At 38.4% G+C, this 17,396-nt stretch overlaps 1 protein-coding gene and 1 long non-coding RNA gene across 11 annotated transcripts in view; both read left to right on the plus strand.

Annotated features, from left to right (window-relative positions):
• PACRG (parkin coregulated) overlaps positions 1–17,396 on the plus strand; it is a 523,593-nt gene that overhangs the window by 80,594 nt on the left and 425,603 nt on the right. The gene's annotated exons all lie outside the window — the stretch shown is intronic.
• Positions 1,796–14,496, plus strand: LOC145519758 (uncharacterized). Its single transcript, XR_014063873.1, has 2 exons — positions 1,796–5,038; positions 13,235–14,496. It is a non-coding gene; the product is annotated as an uncharacterized LOC145519758 (long non-coding RNA).

Raw genomic sequence — 17,396 nt, forward strand, 5'->3', positions numbered from 1 at the left:
AGTCTCAAAGCTCAGTAAGAGAAATCTGTTTCCACGTCTCCTTTTGTGATGGTGGATTTTGAAAGGACAGAGGTGGAGTGTTATTTAACTTTCACCTACCATAGCCCCTGATATACCATGAATAAATATTTTAAAGCTGATGTTTCAAATATTTCACTAAACATTATATTTTTACATTTTACATCTTTTGTTTATTTAATACACTTGCAATTAAAATTTGCATCTATCATCTCAAGAGCCAAGAGTTAAGATAGTTATCTTAGACATATTTTAAATTTTGTTTACAAGCCACAAAGATCTTTTCATACTTATATTTTTGTATTTCCTTGTAGAATGTGATTTGCAGTTCTTTTGGGACCTGTTTTGGATCAGCTCACTGAACATTTCTGAAAATAAAATTAGTTTATTTAAACTCCAATGGTCTGATCATCTCAAAGCTGTATTCATATGTATGCATTGTTTTTAACTGTGTATCATCCAGTTCATGTCCATGCAACTTAGTAAGAAGTATCCATTTATTCAGTACACATTACATGAATGCCTACTATGTATCAGGCACTGTTCTAGACTCTGGAAATTTAGCAGTGAATAAAGCAGACAGATTAGCTGTCCTCATGGAACTTGTATTATAGTAGTAAGGAAATAAACAATCAAACAAGTAAATACAAAAACTGTTAAATGGTAATATTATGAAGAAAAATAAAGCCAGGTGATACAGATAATCATAGGAGGATAAGATACAATTTTATGGGATGGTCAGGGGACGCCCCTTTAAAAAGTAACATTTAAGCAGAAGCCATTTGATAATATTGTCTAAATCCTTCTTTAGGATAAGAGTCCTAACTTGATGCTTTCCCCTTTTTAAAATGTAGCAATGTCAAAAAAAAAAAAAAGGAAGTGTTAAAGAAAAAATACAGTAAAAGCGACCAAATAAATTTTGTACTTTCAAGACCTGTTAATTACTAAAAATCGGTGTCAAAGTTATAATCCAACAGTAATGAATTAACAAATTATATTTTAATTAAGTTCTTATTCTACTTTAAGACTAATTAAGGGATCATAAATGACTGTGTTTTGTATATTTCAGCATAAATATTTTATGAGCATATGCAAATGAGTATTTCCTTTGTGAAAAGTACTTTTCACATTTTAAATAAGAGGAAGCCTAAATAACAGTGCCTGTTTTTCATGTCCCCTTTCATTTTTCTTTTCAAAATAAAATCGGTACTAGTCAGCAGATTTAGAAAAACAAACAAGAAATGATGAGATACACATGAGCAGACACATCTGGGTACAGAAATGCCCCGTCCCTATTGTCTTTACACGAGTCACACAAAACAGGAGCTTCCAACACAAGGTGAAGACTGGACTGGAGGCAGAACTTACTTATATGCCTTTGGAGACACAATTTGATAGATTCACCACATAATATACTTTTTTTTTTCATGTAAGCGTATCAAGGTACCTACTCTGACAGGTACACAATATAATGTCTCTCAGAAATTAATACAGTTGAAGAAAAGTAGATTAAACTGGGTATTATACACACGCTCTCTTCACTTGTTTATTCTGAGCATTCTTTCATCCATCACACTTTGGAAGTTTGCAATTTATTAGGCGCAGTGGAAGTCGGTGATAGAGTCCTTTGTGCAGTGGGTACAATTAGTCACAAATGGAATGAAGTAAGTAACTTAGAATAGTGCAAAATTACCTGTATTTTTGAAGCCATAAATCTAAAGCCTGCCCCACTGTGAGCCATAAAGTTAGTAGAGAAAATGTGCTTGGGAAATCAATTGGCTAACAAACTACTTTATCAAAAGTCTAAATTTTGTGTAATTAATGTACATATTTTGTCATTTATTTTGCTTTATAAGATTATTTTATCAGCACAAAAATATTCATCCATCTCAATCAAAATCTGATGAGAGTTTCTAGCAGATGGAGTATAAACATATTAAATCTATTTTTTATTGAAAGAGTAATGGAATATTTAATAGACATTTGCATGTATAACTTCAGCCTACTTTTTAAAGAAAACAGGATCAAGTCCAGATTTTAGCTAATGGAAAGCCACCTTTATCACTTCAGCCATAGTTTGGACCTTAGATTCTCTTATGGTTCTTTTTAATTCTTATTTATTCAGATTGGATTTTAATACAAAATCAGTACAGTGTGGAATGCTAAAAAGCGGGGGATGTGAGTATCATTTCTGTGACAAGAGTAAATGGAAGGAAGGACATGTGTGCCTTCAGAAGCCCCAGTGGTTCACAGCTGGCTGATTAACATTGTGAATCACTTTTTGCCTCTCCTCCCACTTCCTTGCCCCCAGTCCATATAACAACCCTAATGCATTTTCTGGTTTGATTGGATTACTTTTGATGGACTTAAACTGAAAGCAAAGTTCAAAGAGAGGAAACCAAATTCAAGTGCCTGGATGATCAGGGATTAACATTTCAAACCCCCACAGGTCCATGGGGAGATCCATGGGGAGATGCTTGAGCTCTGTTGGGCAGCCAGACTGGAAATCACTTGGAGTCACTGATGGGTTTACAGCTTTTTATTTCATTTCCTGTGACCCTGGACTCTGTTCCCATTCACCCACAGGGCTCCACCAGGAACGCTTTTCCCCTAACTCTTGTTCAAGTTCTCACCACCTTCAGGGGTGTGGTCTGGCTCATCAAAGCACCATCCTCGGTCATTCTCTTTAAAACGGCGCCCCTCCCTGTCCCCTGTGCTCCAGGGACGGGGTGTTTCTCCAGAGCTCAGTACCAGGCAGTACACCCTGCCTGTCCCGGGTGAAGCGGGGGACTAACTAAGAGAGACTGTTTGTCTGTGGATGTCTACGCCATCCACATTTTTTAGACAGAAAGGATTGAAGGATGGGAGTATAGATCAAAGTGTGAGAGCGGTATAGGGGTTAGGGGAAAGTGGAGGTCCTATGTTAAAAGAACTCTTACTTATCAAGCGTGTGGTTATTTGGACCACTTTGCTGGAGGAGGGCCACGGAGGAGATGAAGTTGGGAAGAGAGGCTGAAAACATGGAAAGCCCCCCTGTCTAGCTGCCACTGACACTATCTCTCTGCCCTCACTTCCAACAGTTCCATTCTCCTCTCTCCTTTGTTTATTCATTAACTTACTCATTTATTCAGGAAATGTTCATTAAGCACCTCTGTGGCTGTTCCAATGATCTCTCCTGCTTTATTTTTACACTGCTTCATTTTGTCTTACTCTACTGACTATTAAAACTCACCTGTTCAGTGTTAATTTCAATAGAGGACTGCTTCTTGTTCTTCCAAACTGAATTTCGTTCATTGCTCAAACCTAAAAGAGGGTGCCGACTATAATGCACCATGGAAGACGGATAGTTTAGAGAATGAGAGAGACCTAGAGCAACAGGGTCTTTTCACTGCTGTCTTTAGAGCTGCACTTACATCCCTGCTTCTGCCATCTAAGGTAGGCCTTCATGATTAAAGTTAATGCAGTTAATTTATGCTTTGCTTTTCACTGTCTTATTGTATTTCATTCAATAAGTACTTACTGAGTGTCTACAGTTTGCCCAGCACTGATTAGGTGTTAGGCATGCTGCATTCCTGGAGAAGGGAATGGCTACCCACTCCAGTATTCTTGCCTGGAGAATTCCATGGACAGAGGAGCCTGGCGGGCTACAGTCCATGGGATCGCAGAAAGTCAGACAAGACTGAACAAATAACACTTTCATGCATGCAGCATCTAAATCATTACCCTCATGGTGGTTGGGTCATTGAATATGATGAAAGCATGTTGGGTTGGCCAAAAAGTTCATTTTGAGTTTTTTCCATAACATGTTACAGAAAACATATGTATTTTTAAAACACATTTTAGTTGTCTGAGATTTTAACTCAGAATACCGTATGATGATATTCTTGGGCATTAGAAAAACTGAAAATTTTATTTTTTTTCTTTGACTAAATTTCCTTTCTGCCTTATTAAGAGATGGGTTTTAGAGAAAAGTAAAGCTATTTAAGAAAAGCAGTTTTTTTAGTCAATCATTTTAATAACTAATTGTAAAATCTGGATATGTCATATCAGTATTCTGACCTATGTGGGCTGGTTGCTTCTAAATTTCATTATTAATGGTCGAATGAAATTGAACAAAATTTTTGCTGTATTTGGTTTAAAATTATTTTGATGGTCAACATGTGTTACCAGCATTTACAAATTATTTTCACCACATCTATTGCATTCTTTAGTTCCTTCTGGGACTTGCTGCTTAAAGGAAAATGAGAACAATGTAGCTCACATTATTCTGATAATTAACATCTGTGAAGGACAAGCTTCTGCATACATTTTTCTCATAACAGGAGCAAGTGTGTAGAATGAAGCATCCTGTGCTGTGGGTTTAGTATTTAAATGTTTTTCTCTTTGGGACTGTACCTCTCTCTTCTGCACATAAACACTATTTCTTCTTTTTTTTTTTTTTTAATCTTTGTGCTCAAATAAATATAGGTGATTCCAAATGAACTATTTGCTTGGCAATAGTCTTCTCCATGTGAAAATCCATGATTTGTAACTCTAATAACTTTTCAAATAATTTCTTATTTTTTAAAAGTCATTTTTGGATGATTTATAAAAGGAAGATTTAATCAACACTTCATTTTTATCCAGTTCCTCTTTCTAGAGCTTTATTCAGGCTTGGGGGCCAGGCCTTTAAATGTTTCCTGCATGGCCTACTGAAAATGTGTTGAATTTCTCATGATTCCCCAGAAGAATGGGTTCTGCAGTCTTCCTCTCACTAGTTTTAATATTAATTAGTTTCCTTTGGTTGCCTCACCAGAGCCAGTTTGCTAGCCCTCTGGGGTCTTGGAAATTGTTCCTAATTCAGTATTTGGATAAGGGAATTTCCAGTTAGCAAAGGACTTCTGGTTTGGTTGATTGATTATCTTTCTTCTAGTAACTGAACCATTCTTGAGACGATTACATTGACACTTACTCTCACTTTTTATATCTGGAGCTCTTCTAGTCCCCATGATGTTTTCAAGCTTGTTTGTGAAGGTTTTTTGTGTGTGTGTGTGTGTGTGTTTGTTTTTAATGGAGCAATATTCTTTTAAAAAATATGCTATTCTTCTTTTTAAAAATATGTTAAAATTATTTTTAAAATGTTAGGAAATAATGAACTTTTTTTCCTAAAACAATTTTATTATGCTAGTGACTTGTCTATAAGTGTTGATGCAGTGTTATTGCTGTATCATTACAAAATGATAGAATATATGTAACATACAATTTTCCACCTTAACAGTTTTTAAGTGCATAGTTCAGTAGTAGGTAGCTGAGGCACATTTTACCTCTATCCTCTTATGGTTTTCTGGTTGGGCTTGAGAATTAAATTGACAGATTAATAAGAGGGAAGCAAAACAAGTTTATGTAAGTTTCATGCGCTGTTGTGCACCTCATAAGGAATAAAGACCTAAGGAAAGGGTGGAGCCTACATTCTTTTATGGTAAGTTGAACAAAGAGAGGAAAGTGTGGAAAAGTAATTAAACTATGTGAGAAGGCTAAAGGAGGATAGGAATTATTTTAATAAGGTCTGTTTGATTAGCATTCTCTCATTCTCAACTTCTTGTCCTTGATGATAAGAATCTTCCTTACCTGTTCTAGGAGGACCTCTTTCACATCGGAATTTCACTGCCTGCTTTTAAGTAAAAGAAGGAAATTCAGAGTATTTTTCCTGCATTTGCTATTTTTCAAGCACCTTTAGCTCAAAATAATCCTTTTCCCAAAGGGCATATTTGTCATGGCATATTCTGCCACCCTTCAAGTACATCCCTTGTTGCACAACCCAATCTCCAGAATCCTTTCATCTTGTAAAACTAAAGCTCTGTGCCCATAAGGCAGCTTTCTATTCCTCAGCTCTTCCAGCCACCGGCAACTATCATTCAAATTTTTGTTTCTATGGGAAAAAAAATTTGGATTCTTTAGAATAGAGTTAATAAATATGTTAACTATATGGTTAGACATGTTTTGTTATTTATATAAATGTAATGGAGGGAACAACAGACTGGTTCCAAATAGGAAAAGGAGTACGTCAAGGCTGTATATTGTCACCCTGCTTATTTAACTTATATGCAGAGTACATCATGAGAAACGCTGGGCTGGAAGAAACACAAGCTGGAATCAAGATTGCCGGGAGAAATATCAATAACCTCAGATATGCAGATGACACCACCCTTATGGCAGAAAGTGAAGAAGAACTAAAGAGCCTCTTGATGAAGGTGAAAGAGGAGAGTGAAAAAGTTGGCTTAAAGCTCAACGTTCAGAAAACGAAGATCATGGCATCTGGTCCCATCACTTCATGGGAAATAGATGAGGAAACAGTGTCATACTTTATTTTTTGGGGCTCCAGAATCACTGCTGATGGTGACTGCAGCCATGAAATTAAAAGACGCTTACTCCTTGGAAGGAAGGTTATGGCCAACCTAGATAGCATATTGAAAAGCAGAGACATTACTTTGCCAACAAAAGTCCGTCTAGTCAAGGCTATGGTTTTTCCAGTGGTCATGTATGGATGTGAGAGTTGGACAGTGAAGAAAGCTGAGTGCCGCAGAATTGATGCTTTTGAACTGTGGTGTTGGAGAAGACTCTTGAGAGTCCCTTGGACTGCCAGGAGATCCAATCAATCCATCCTAAACGATATCAATCCTGGGTGTTCATTGGAAGGTCTGATGTTGAGGCTGAAACTCCAATACTTTGGCCACCTCATGCGAAGGGTTAACTCATTGGAAAAGACCCTAATGCTGGGTAGGATTGGGGGCGGGAGGAGAAGGGGACGACAGAGGATGAGATGGTTGGATGGCATCACCGACTCGATGGACATGGGTTTGGGTAGACTCCGGGAGTTGGTGATGGACAGAGAGGCCTGGCGTGCTGCAATTCATGGGGTGGCAAAGAGTCGGACACGACTGAGCGACTGAACTGAAGGGAGGGAAAATGCCTTCCTTCTACCCTCTTATGTTTAGTGACCAAGGAGTGCAAATTAAGGACAGATAGAGGACAGATTAACAGAAGAACAGGTTCATTTTATGCACACACAGAAAAGCCTCATAGTAAGAAGTGAAAACCTCTAAGAGTCTATTAGATTCCAGGGAGTTATGTGACATTTTTCGTGGTGTCTAGTTTAAAGGATGATAAAATGGGGAAAAGCGACTAAATAAAGAAAAAGGGGGGCTGGGCTTCTGAGGTAGAAGGGAACAAGTTGTGGGAAGGGGACTAAAAATATGTTCACCAAATAGGAGTTGTTTAGTGAGATCTGTTATGCAGACTCAGGGTGTCTCAGGTGATAAGAGTTGTCTCCAGCCTTCTCCTCTTTTTGGTGTAGAAGAGGAAGACACTTTTATAAATGGAGATCTCCTTTACAAAAGAGAAATGTATGTCTCCTGCGGAAATAGGAGAGCAGGAAGCTCCTCCTGAGTTTGTTGTTTCTTTCACCTTCAACTCCAAATCCTCCTTGTACCGAAGTGGCAACTTCTGGTGTGGAGTATTCTGACCTCTTTCATAGATTATCATGGGCTCTAAATGTTTAAAAAAATAGAAGAGTTGAATTGAGTCAGTTATAAAACACCTATTTGAAAGGTGAGCAGACATTTTCCAAGTGGTGAGAAAACCACCTGCATTACAAAATACATGTGAATTAATTAGAAATTAGTTGTTGTTTTTGTTGTTGTTTTTTCCCTGGTGATTCAGACAATAAAGAATCCAACTGCAGTGGAAAAGACCTAGGTTTGATCCCTGGGCCAGGAAGATCCCCTGGAAAGGGAATGGGAACCCACTCCAGTATCCTTGCCCGGAGAATCCCATGGACATAGGAGCCTGGCAGGCTACAGTCCATGGAGTCACAAAGAGTCTGACACGACTGAGCGACTAACAGTCACTCACTATAAAATAACAGGATGAAAAGGTGTTTAAAGGTGGTATAAAAAGGTGGTATAAAGCTATGATGCATTACATAATGAATGCATGCATAAGAAAATGATAAAACCTTTCAAGATGAAAGAAGTTGTTTTAGGCCAGTTGAATTATGTACCTTCCATTTTCCAAGTATTGTGTTTAGTAAATCTTAGACCTCTGTGCATATGTGTATTCATGTATGTTTGTGTTCAATTTACACTTCCACCAACAATGATCTTGTTTCTCACATCTTTACTAACTCCTGTTTAACTTTTCAGAAAATTTTAATAATTGTGAGAAGTACCTAACTAGGCTTCAAGATTTTGGGACTTACTGTCAACCTTTGCCCAAAAGCCTTAAACTGTACCACATCAGACTCGAAGTTCTGTCTCTATACAGATCTTCTTACTAATATGATTTGTGTGTTCCTTTGTGACAGCCTGAAACCCAGAAGCAGTGATTTCATGTTAAGGAATATGATGAAGGCTTATCATACTCTAATGCTGATCCAAAATTTAACTCAAATGTAATACTTTGCAATACATTTTGAATGAAAGGAGTTTGCTTGGCTTACATAACAGATTAAATCACATTTATTTTGGTATATTAATTTATAATAGGGCTTGCTTAAAGAATAACTTAAATGTATATGCTTATCTATATTTTTTTCTATATTTCTTGGTATGATTCAGCTTTGTTTCAAGGACTTTGCCTGATGTTTATTTGTTTTCTTTTTTCATTTTCCCATTTCCTTCCACTGTTTGAGTTTTGGAATAAATTATACAAGCTAAACTTATATCATTTTCTCATTATCCCAGCATATTTTTCTGATGATGAATATACTTTAGAAATGGCTTATTTAATAAAACAGTGTTTCATCAGTCATTTCTATCTGATTCAATATGCAAAGTAATACATGAAATATTACAAAAAGGAATCTTTACATTAAATTTTATTCTGTTCACCATTTGTCAGCCTTTCATTATTGTTTATATAAGCAAATCCCACTTCTGAACTAAAGATTGAATATAATCTGGTCTTTGCCTACTCTTTTTGTTGCTGTCTGTAATTTAGCAATACAGAACCAAGCGGTGTCTTGAGTCATTAGATGAGATTCAGAAATCATTCTTTGATATACACCTTAACACAGAAAAAGGTAAATGAACCACAAAGCAGTAAAATGAACACCAAGTTAAAATATTTGCAACTAACTTATTAACGTTAAATGTATTTTATAATGTTTAATTATGTATCTTAAAACATATGTTTGAAAATCAAGAAAATCAAGGATCTAAGAAATTCTGTACTAAGCAGAGAAAATCTGGATGTTTCTGCTTGTGATGTTAGGTGTTAAACTTTTTAGTCTCTGCTACCATCAAATTTAGATGGTCAAGTTTGGACACTTGTCACTGCGGAAAAGAAAGTGTGGGTCTTGCAATCTTACACTGGACCAATTTCAACAAAAATAGAAATTCACTGCTGCTTTTCAGCTCTTTTAAATTTTGTCATTACAGATTTTAATGAAAGGTCTCACTCTATATGTAGTCTTTGGTAAAATTCCCCTTTCCAATATGCAAAAAAAAAAAAGTGATTAGAAATTACACATATATTTTCTTCCTCTTTTCCCTTTTGTTTTGGCTACTTATATAGTCCACATCACGTTCTGTTTTCTTTTGCCTTATTACTAATAAATACTTTCCTCTCCTAAATCTTTCTGACGTGTTGTTTTAAGGTTACAATCCTGCATTTCTGATGTTCATCCTAAAACAGTTATTTCTTTTATTTTTTCCAGTTTTATAGTTAGATTTTAATGTGAAGTCTAGTTCTGTACCAATGTCTCCATCAGGTCCAGATGCAGAAGTCCCACACGCTATTATTATTATTTTTATACAATTTTACTTCCCCCTTGTATAAGCAGTTTCTTCTACTGATATTAATCCAACCTGAGAATCTTTGTTATTGTGACATCATAAAGCTGATATGTTCTCTGATCAAATAACCTCATTATCTGGCTATTTTAGGAAATGATATAATGAAGGCAAACTTTATGGAAAGATGTTCATTTTTTATAACAAACACTTGAAAGCAGTGTAGTGAAGTGAAAATCGCTCAGTCGTGTCTGACTCTTTGCCACCCCATGGACTATACAGTCCATGGAATTCTCCAGGCCAGAATCCTGGAGTGGGTAGCCTTTCCCTTCTCCAGGGGATCTTCCCAACTCAGCGATTGAACCCAGGTTTCCCTCATTGCAGGTGGATTCTTTACCAGCTGAGTCAAAAGAGAAGCCACAAGGGAAAGCAGTCTAAATATCCACAATTGGATGGTAGTTAATTAAATCAAGTGAATACATTCACTTATGAGATATTATAACTTTTTGGACTAGCGATGTAGTGGAAATATTTATGATCTAGTGCTAAATTAAAAAAATGAAAACTCTGGGTATAAAATGATATATTCTAGAATTAAAACAATGGAAAACAGATTCACATATCAAATCAGTGAGCAAGAATACCTCAGTTTGCAAAACCCATTCTTTCAGTATAAGAAGGAAGTGTCATCATTTTGTGGGGGAGCAGGAAGGAGGGATTTCCATACTTTTAGGAAAAGCTCATTACTTATACAGTTAAAAATATTTTTTACTACAAAGGTAAAATATATGATAAAAATTTTCAAATATATATATGTTTAGCTATTAGATGTATATATTGTTCTGAACTCTGCTATGATCAACATCCACTTAACTTTTCTTCTTAAGAAAATGTCACTTGCTGTCACCTTTAACTGTCTGATATCAGATCCCTGGAGACTCATGCCAGAACTCTTTCTCAGAGGCTTAGGACTTGAACCTATATGATCTGCTTAATTTCCTTCAAATTGCTTTCTTGAATTACACATTTACAGTTTAACAGAAACGTGTTAATTTGTACCTCCAGCTGCTAAAATTAATTGCCAGTTTGCTTCTTTCAATCTTTATGTTTTAATTTACCTGTTATCATACACTGCCTAATGTTTCATATGCTGATTTTTACTACGTATCATATGATGATTATTTCCCAGTATCAGTGCTGATCCTGTCCCTGTGTCCTCGAGACATCGAATGCCAGGACTAGGATAAGCATGCGAGAAATGTGTGAGAGTAGCACTCAGTGAGAGAAAGGAAGGAGCCTGGGGAGGGGAGGAGGATGTTGGACGGAAGCCTTCATACTGCCCTGCAGCTCTAAGAAGAGCAGGGCGAGGTGGTCAGCAGTCCTTGAGCTGCAATCACCTCGTTGTGGGCCCTGCAGCTCAAGAATGGGCCTGCCTGGTGTCTCTGCCTCCCTAAGAATCGTTGGCTGGCAACAGCCTGTGGGCAGCTTGTTCTCTACTGGAACACAAGGTTACATTGCAAAGTATATCAGCTGGGTCCCGTGATCAATCACATTCCCTCCTATCCGAGATCTGAGCCACATTCTCACGTCCTCAACATTTTGCAAAATTAACTGCTCATGCTGCGTCATGTTCCATCTTAAACTACATCATATTAAATGTACTGCTTTTGAGTATGTCAGAAATCTAGAAACCGTCCCTGATGGTTCTTTCTTCCTCACCTCCATAGTCAGGTCATCACCAAGCCATGTTAATTTTGTCTCTCAAATATTTCTTAACTCTGACCTTTTATCTTTATCTTCAGTACCAAAACTCTAATACTTCCACCCCTATCTTTTAATTGGGCTTCCCTGGTGGCTCAGATGGTAAAGAATCTGCCTACAATGCAGGAGACCTGAGTTCGATCCTGGGTTGGAAGATTCCCTGGAGGAGGGCATGGCAACCTACTCCAGTATTCCTGCCTGGAGAATCCCCACAGACTGAGAAGCCTTGCAGGCCTCACTCCATGGGGGTCGCAAAGAGTCGGACATGACTGATTGACCAAGCACACATCTTTTACTCTGTCCCTCTCCAATCACTACTCCACCATGTAGCCAGAGTAACCTTGGACAGTAGGAATCTAACCCAACCAGACCCAACTGTGCCCCTTTCAAATTCACCTATTCTCTTCAGAGGGCGCAGCGTGACCTCGGTATTTTCTGTAGTGCCTCAGTTCATACCACACTCGCCATAGCTGTCTGTGCCCCCTCCACTGGCCACCATGACCCCTCCTCCACCAACCTCCTTTCAGTTTACACAGCACTTGTGTGTCTCCCCAGCACAGGCTTCATACATGCTCTTCTTCCTCCCGGAATGTTCTTTATCCCCCTTTTCATCAATAACTTATGCACAGCTCAGATCACAGCTCAAGAGTCTCTTTATTCACAGATCCTTTCCTTGACATTTCTGATGCTGCCCAAGCCCTTGAGGGTGAACTCTTGTGGCACCATGCTCCTCATCTTTTTAGCATTTACTATAGCTTCAATTTCCTATTTGCTTTCATAATTACTGATTGCTATACTTTATTAATACTCTGAATATGCCACTATGCTCCTATACTATGAGGGCAGGATCTCCTGTTTATTTTTGCTCACCTATGATCTCTAGCACTTAGGGCAATCCTTAGAACAAAGTAAATATGTGTTGTTGGTTGAAAACTTGGGCTTGTTGTAAAGGTTTGAGGTAAGACATTGATACGGGAACAGTTCTATAAGAATGGATGTGGTCCCCAATGTAAGAGAAGAGAATGAAAATCACCAGAGAGAATACTTACACGCTGTTTTCATGTAGCCGTGTTAAAGCATCTTCAGAGGCATGGGTCCACATCACGTTGCATGTGAAGAATCACAAGTAGTTCCGAGTCGCTTGAGTTAGATAGCTTGGAAAGAGGCTGATGATGTGGGTCGATGTAAAGAGAAGCCTGACCATGAAGTACTTTTTAAAATTCTATATGAAATATAGTTAATTTGCAATATTGTGTTAGTTTCAAGTGTACAGCACAGTGATTAAGTTATCTATATACAAGTATTATTTCTCCGATTCTTTTCCATTATACTGTAGTTTATTATAGGATACTGAGTATAGTTCACTGTGCTATACAGAAGGTCCTTGTTGTTTACTCATTATATATATATATATGTTAAACTCCTAGTTATCTCTCCCCCCACATCCCAGGACCCATCTTCTCTATCCCCTTCAGTAACCGTAAGTTTATTATTTTCTATGTCTGTGAGTCTTTTGCTGTTTCACAAATAAGTTCATTTGTATCTTTTTTTTTTTTAGATTGCACATTTAAGTGATGTACAATGTTTGTCTGACTTATTTCACTTAATATGATAATCTCTAGGTCCATCCATGTTGCTGTAAGTGGCATTATTTCATTCTTCTTTATGGCTCCTTAATATTCCAGTGTGTGTGTGTGTGTGTGTGTGTGTGTGTGTGTGTGTGTGTGTACCACATATTTATTGTTTCACTGTAGATTGGCATTTAGGTTGCTCCTTTGTCTTGGCTATTGTAAACAGTGCTGCAACGAACATTGCAGTCCGTATATCTTTTCAAATTAGAGTTTTCTCCACATGAAATATTTTATTTGCAAACTGAATAATTTGGACTCAACATGAAGTTTATTGAGAAGGTTTTAAGGAGAGAGAGACCTGAGCAGGTTTTCCTTCTGGAGAGATGGTTTCACCAGTAACGGGGAGGAGAACTTAGAGGACCCAGCTCTAGCCATAAAGTCCTCTTCGGGTAACACAGGTGGGAAGGGGGAGAGCTTGAGTTAGAAAGATGGCAACAATGAGGCTGGAAAGCAACCGGAGATACAGACAAAGGGCTATCAGCGAGTCAGCATCTGTATCTCCCAGCCAGTTATTGCAGGAAGCAGGCAAGCTGTTGGCAGGTCAGGAAGGCAGGTTTGGGGGGAGGTGGGTTGGTGGTGAGTCAGGCAACAGGCCCTTGGATTTAGCAAGCAGTCAAATCTCATCCCTCACTATGGCAAACACATCAGCTTCTGCCTTCCGGCAAACTGCACTAGCAGGGAAACACGATTACCTCTTTACCTTCTACAGACGGGTGTCCTATAGCTCGGGGCAGGGCTTAGGGTCAGGAAAGGGAAGAATATGCATCTGGCCAGTTGGTCCAGAGAGCTAAGGCTGGGATCAGGGACATCACGGTGAGCATAGGGGGGCACACACACGCTTTGAAAATAGCACGAAACGCCTGGTGTTCTTCGAGTTGAATACAGTGCTTCTCCGAATCTACCAAAATACATCGGTAATCAGTACTTTGCCCTGTAAAAGGATATCAAGAAAAGCACTGGAAAAATACTTAGAATATTTTCTTTCCGATTTTCATATCAAGGTAACCACCTTTATTGCTACAAAGGCTTCCTTAAGCCAACTTTTATGAAGTGGGGAAAATTTGAAAGTTCCTTATCCTCATTCTTTGTGACTTTATTTAAGATTCGTGGATGGTAGCTATGTTGCCTTTAAGGCTAATTTGTGTCAAATCGATTGGATAATAATCACTTACTGAGTATGTACTCTGTGCCCAGCAATGTACTAGGTGCCAGAAGTACAGATACTGAACACAGAATGGTCTTTACCTTCTGAAGTTGAGTGACTTGGGGAAAAAGACATACGTGTGATGTGCAAGAAAAAGAAAAGAACAAGAAAAGAATATACATTTTAACAGAAATGTAAAAATCCAAATGCTATGGAAACATACAGGAAAGAGCAGCTTTGGGGAAATCAGATGGACGCCAAATAGGAGCTAGCGTTTGCCAAGTTTGTAGAGAGGAGAACTAGGGAGGGGTTTGGGGGGGATCCAGGCAAGCGAGGCCGTGTCTACAGACACACCAGTACATCCGAGAAACTGACGGTACCGGGGGACAAGGAAACGCAATGCACTGGCAATGGGAAAAAAGGAAGGGGTTGAAACAGGATCAATTTCCATCCTAAAGGAGATCAGTTCTGAGTGTTCATTGGAAGGACTGGTGCTAAAGCTGAAACTCCAATACTTTGGCCACCTGACACGAAGAGCTGACTCATTTGAAAAGACTCTGATGCTGGGAAAGATTGAAGATGGGAGGAGAAGGGGACAACAGAGGATGAGATGGTTGGATGGTGTCACCAACTCGACGGACATGGGTTTGAGTGGACTCCGGGAGTTGGTGATGGACAGGGAGGCCTGGCTTGCTGTGGTCCATGGGGTCACGAAGAGTCAGACACGACTGAGCGACTGAACTGACTGACTGAGAAAGCTATTGAGCTTTAGTTTAATACACACACACACACATACACACACAGAGGAATTGGATATCTCTTGTGTAGTAAGGTATGAGGACAGGGGAGAGAGAAAACTGGAAAGAGTAAATAAACCATCTTGGAGTTCCATTCAAAGTTCTGCAATTGTAGTCAGTCCCCAGTTCTATCCATGTGTCCATGTCCGTCACTTTGTGCGTATTCTTCCTGACTCAGTCTATGTATTCACTTTCATCATCTTTCTAAAATTGTGGAGCTGACAGAAAACTGCATTTTAGTATCTGTAATGGTTAAAACACCAGAAGTTTAAAACTATAACTTATAAATGTTAGGTTAATAAAATACCTAAGTAATTAAGGTAGATTTAAGGTTCGTCAAAGGGAAAAGGCATACTTGCTGTTTACTATAGAAAAGTAAATAATAGCTGATCAATATTCTTAGTAAGAAAAAAGAGATATAAAGCTATATTGTGCTTGTGGGCTCAGTCGTGTCTGACTCTTTGCTACCCCATGGCCTGTAGCCTACCAGGTCCTTCTGTCTATGGGATTTTTTTCAGGCAAGAATACTGGGGTGGGTTGCCATTTCCTTCTCCATGGGATATTCTCGACCCAGGAATTGAACCATATGTACTGCATTGGCAGGCAGAGTCTTTACCACCGAGCCACCTCGGAAGCCCATAAAACTGTTTTAACAGATATGAACTCTTGGGCAAGTTACTTAACCTCCCTGTAAGCTCAGTTTCTTTAACTGTATCTATATGTCTACCTCATAGAGTTGTCATTTGTTTTAAGGATTAAATGAAGTGATACATGTTGAATTTAGAACAGTGTTTGATCTGTGGTCTGTGGTAGGTATAAATACCAACTGCTGTTTTTATTATCATTAGTATTGTTATGTATTTAAATACACTAGCTTATTCTAATGCCAAAAGTAGAAAAATATATTAATATATTTTTATAAATTTTATCTCCCACATAGTTTGCCTTAAACTATAGTTATTTATTTTGTATCTGCACTTAAGTATTTAATTCTCACTCATTTGTGAATTCTTGGAGTTAGGGAATCATTTCTGGTTTAAAAGAATTTGGATGATTTTTATCTTTTTTTTTGCTTTCTTGACCTCATATAGCACCTTGCATGTAATAAGCATTTAATAATTATGGAATTGAATTATGTAAAAGCTCATCTTTTCTTATCTGTAAATGCCTATGGGTGGCTAATAGTCTATTAAGTTGGTAACAGAAATTTCTAGCAGCATAGGTTCAGAAAAGAATTACTTCTGTAATGTTTGTTTAACCAGTGGAATTGAAAGATGTTTTGACTTTGCTCCAGGCATTAGAGGTTTACATGACCCCCAGATAAGTGCCATTTGACACAAAATGAGACACTGTGGCAAAGGAATTAAAAAGCAAACATTCCAGATCCTACATTAATCTTTGTTTTTCTCTCTTTTTCTCTTTTTCATTTGGTTTGAGACTGACTTTGTTTTTCACAAAAGAGATATTAAAACAAATGTTCTTGTGTCTGTAGTTTTATAACGTATTTGTTTTGATAGATAACGTCACTGACATTAATTGCCATGTACACATGAGAGCGTGACTTAAAGGCCACTATAGAGCTAGTGACATTTAAAGTCTCTTAGCTTTGACCAGGACCATCTCAGGATGGTATGAAATGTACTTAATTCTGATTTCACCTACACAAGCCTGGTGATATGGTTGAAAGGCCCCACTCTGCAGCTGGTGTTTAGCATGACAACATTTTCAGTCCACCACTGTGTTGTTGTTTATTTGCTAAGTCGTGTCCAGCTCTTTGTGGCCCCATGGAATAAAGCCCGCCAGGCTCCTCTGTCCATTGGGATTTCCCAGGCAAGAATAATGGAGTGGGTTGTTATTTCCTTCTCCAGGGCATCTTCCTGACCCAAGGATCAATTTGCTGTCAAATTCTGCATTGATTGTTCCTTTGGAGGTGGTGTGGTGTCCAACAAGCCTGTTCTCCTTATTGTATGATCGTATTCTGGAAGGCTTCCTGGAGAGGCAGTTGAGTCACTGCAGAGCTGTCACTCTGTGGCCAAGTCCTGGATTCTGGAGGCAGGGGTAGCTGGTGTTGAATACCTGGATCTTGGGAGCAAATGATCCCTGACTCAGTCTTGTGAGTGTTGCATCCAGTTCAGTTCAGTTCAGTTCAATCGCTCAGCCATGCCCAACTCTTAGCAGCCCCATGGACTACAGCATGCCATGCTGCTGTGAGTCTTGTGAGTGTTGCGTCCAGCCCTGCTGTTTTATTAGCTCTTTGATCTTGGGCAAGTTATTG

This window comes from Giraffa tippelskirchi, chromosome 9 (assembly GCF_054371585.1).
Source record: "Giraffa tippelskirchi isolate mGirTip1 chromosome 9, T2T-mGirTip1v1.2.pri, whole genome shotgun sequence".
Lineage (NCBI taxonomy): Eukaryota > Metazoa > Chordata > Mammalia > Artiodactyla > Giraffidae > Giraffa > Giraffa tippelskirchi.